This window comes from Bidens hawaiensis, unplaced genomic scaffold, assembly GCF_021521415.1.
Source record: "Bidens hawaiensis isolate Kalapana, Puna unplaced genomic scaffold, B.hawaiensis_p1.1 tig00040708_1, whole genome shotgun sequence".
Taxonomy (NCBI): Eukaryota; Viridiplantae; Streptophyta; class Magnoliopsida; order Asterales; family Asteraceae; genus Bidens; species Bidens hawaiensis.
Genome location: NW_027497204.1, coordinates 61,184 through 65,213, shown reverse-complemented (window position 1 = coordinate 65,213; position 4,030 = coordinate 61,184).

Below are 4,030 nucleotides of genomic sequence, written 5' to 3'. Positions count from 1 at the left end.
GAACCGGTTTACCGGTTTAAACCGGAAACCGGTTTTTACGAAAACCGGTTTTTTAAAAACCGGTTTGACCGGTTTACAAACCGCCTGTTCGTCTTTCGGTTACAAGTTCTAGATCCAAAACCGGTTAACGAACCGGTTAATGGAAAAACCGGTTTTTTTTAAAACCGGTTATTATGAAAAAAACCGGTTATTAACCGGTTATTTTAAAAAAAAAACCGGTTAACCGGTTATTAACCGGTTCTAACCGGTTTCTAAACCGGTCCTAACCGGTTAGACCGGTCCGAGTTTTGCACCAAAAAAACCGGTTAATAAACCGGTCCGGTTATTTAAAAACCGGTTTTTTTCCAGGCCAAGAAAAACCGGTCCGGTTATTAACCGAACCGGTTTTTTTAAAAAAACCGATTTGTGCACCTCTAACTCCATGGAATGGATTCATCCATTACATATGGAATCCCATTCCATCAAAAACATTCATTCCCACCACCTTCTTTTTTTCATTCCATTCATCTTTCACCCTACTTTCTCAACAACACAACCACTACCATAGCCACCACCACCACCACCGCCACTGTCATCGTCACTACCGCCACTGTCGTCGTATCCACTACTGCCACCGTCGTTGCCACCATTGTCACCATAACCACCACAACCATTGTCACCATCGCCACTGACCATCACCGTCACCACCACTGTTGCTGCCTGACCACCACCACGTGACCTCCACCACCCTACCATCGTCATCACTACCAATGCTACCATCTATTGACCACCGCCACCCCTCCTACCGCCACCCCTCCTACCATGGGTGTACCTACTCTTTGAGTAGGGGTGCCGGCCGACCCCTGTGAGAACTCTTTTTTAGTGGTATAAATGTGTTAAAATCCCGACCGACCCTTGTGAAATTTTGACACCGACCCCTGTGGAATTTCGAGAACGATTAAAAGACCTTGTGAAAATTCGAGAACGAACCCCATGAAATTTCGAGACCGGCCATAATAAAATATAAATTTACAAATTTACATATATAATTATATAAATGTATATAAATAACTAAGTTTGAGTTTAATTGAAACAACTTAATACAAATTTAAGCCCAAATACCCAATCAATCTATTCCTAAGTTTTAAGTTTAAGCCCAAAACTGTCAACATAATCTACATTTAATTTATTAAAAAAAGTTACAATGGCGCAAGTCATTTGTTAGATGAGTTCAACGGCTTATAAGAGCTTTAATCTTCAAAAAAAATGTTTCGACTTTCTACATACGTTGGTTTGCTCACCAACTTCATTTGTCTTGGCTTATCGTTTATTGAGGTTAGCTTTTGTATTGCCCGTCGCAACCGCAAACGTTGAAAATACTTTTCGGTGATTAAGTAAGTGAAGTATGATTTGCATAATCAAGTGGGTTATGAGAATTTAAACGATAGTTGTAGTTGTTTCATTGAAAAAGACAAGCACTATATTATGTTTTCGTTAAGCTTCAAAAAATGAAAACCCGTAAAGAACAATTATAGACATATGACATTTTATTTGCATTTCTAATGAAGTTCACGTTTTTTTTGTTTGATTGTCTTTTTTCTATATTACTCGAGCCGACCCGGTTCTAGCCGATCGGAGGGGCCCAACCAGACCAAAAAAAGTATATATCGATTACTTAACACGAAAAGTTGAACCGGATCGGAAAAAAAATTTGTAGCGATGATCAACTGAATACCGACTAAAAAGTTTTTCAACCCCTGTGAGAAAATTTCTTGGATCCGCCACTGACCACCACCACCACCACCCTTGCCACCAGATAACCACTACCACCACCAACACCACCGCCCTTGCCATCTGATAACCACTGCCACCACCATTTTCGTTGCCGAAGCTACCACCACCACCGTCGCCATTATAGTTTTTTTTTGATAAAAAATTTACTTTGAGGTAAGAGTGTTTTTATCATTTCCATTTATTCCTACAATTTTTTTGGATACCAAACAAAATTAACTAATAATTCGTTTCATTCCCATAGTTTAACAAAACAAGAAAAAGGAATGGTAATGATCCATTTCATTTCCTTGTTTATTCCATTCCTTCTCTCATTTTATTCCCCCTTCATTCCATTACCTCCAACCAAACATAACCTTATAATATTTGACATATACATAATATCCAAAAAATAATTTTCTTTATATTTACAATTTTCGAGTACTCCGAGTACACCCAACTCCCCAGTCAACCGCCAAGGGACCGCCTAGCGAATTTTGCAACCTAGGAGTCGAGTGATGTAAAACTTATCTCGAAACTGTGATCCTAACGACGAAAAAATGTTTCAATTCGGGTGTTTGAATTTCCAATTAACAAAAATTAAGCCATTTGAATTACCATTTCAAGATAAGTTTTACATCCGTCCACTCGTATCCTTCTTCCAATCAAAATCTCTAAAACATGGTTTGAAATTCGGAAATAACTTAGTGACATTAAGTGTTTTAATGGAGGTCTATTGAGACAAAAATAGTTAAAAGGTTAGACCGTTGTTAGTAATTTTTAAAAGTGAGATTATTATCGGCACTACACAAAAGTTGAGATTATTTATTTCCAATATGCCTTATAACTATGTATTCTTTTCTCCATTTGCAGTTAACTCGTGAAACTTTCTTAGAAATGAAAGAGTGGCCAATGCATCAAAGGAGAAGAAAGCATAAGCCATAAATGGCAAAACAACAGTCGGCACCCACCCGCCACACACGGGTGGCAGTATATATTCCTACACCCCGCACTAGCCACACCATAATTTCCCGTAGTGGATAACCCTCTTATGGGGGTGTTGTGCGCCATGAGGCACCACTTTAAGATAGAGTGTTATACAAAAAAGGGATGTAGTGGATAACTCCGTTCCCAATCATTACCCATTGTTAATTTATTATTATATTTTTATTAAAAATAAAATATAAAAATACCTCCACCAATCATTCCCGACCCAATCATCACCATCCAATTAACAACCTTTACCATTAACGTTGTGGGGGAAGTGCCCCCACCACCAAAACCTCCAAGGCGCCTTGCATGGCGAATTTGAAAGGCTAGACACTCAAGCATGCACACTGTGCTACCCAGATACGCTTTGGCTTAGATTTTATTTTTTCTGTAAGTCGAAAGTATTAAACACAAAACTCCTAATTAACCAGTAGCTAGGAGCCCAAAGTACATACAAAAATGGAAAATGATACAATCAAGTTCAACCGAACTGCAACGCATACGCTTACAAAGGAAAGTTAATAATAATTTTTTAGTTTGGGGTAGGTGGAGTTTCAGCGTTTATTTGTCAATCACCGTATAATAATTTTTTCGGTCTGGGTCGGGTCAGAATTGCCGGATTTGGGCAGATTGGTGTCTGGCGCCGACATGTTGTCTCACTAGTCATATCCGACGATCGGTTTTCAGCAGCAATGTGTCATGTGTTTGCTTCTTCTTTCAAATTTCTTTTCCTTTAATTTTTTTTTCCTAAAAGGTTTAGAATCACAGGCCAAGGCTTGACATTTGGACATCATAGGTAACATCAATAATTCTTGAACCGAATCCACAGTTTTTTCGAAGTGCAATTAAACCCACATGAATATCACCATCCTTGCCAAGGTACAGTTAATTAGTAGGTGCGTTATTGTGTGAGGTTTCCTTGTAAAGACCAGTATAGAGGTAGGGTATCAAAAAGACCCAAACACCCTCAAATATTACCCGCGGGTTAACAGGAAGCTCCCTTTAAGCCACCCGCGGGACATATGGATCAATCCGCATAAACCTTTAAAGGAAGAACATCCTTATGTCATGCGAAAGCATCCAGGCACCCTCACACGTCACCCGCATGGTAGCACATCTACCCGCCAAAGTGACCTGAAGGCAATGCCAACAGGACATCTGTAATTAACCAACTCCCTTCTAGAAGAATTACCAATATTGTTACTTGGAGAATACGTGACCCATCAGCCAACGAATGAAGGACACCTGGCCAGGTTGTTATAACCATGCACATGGCCGGAGAATAAATCGT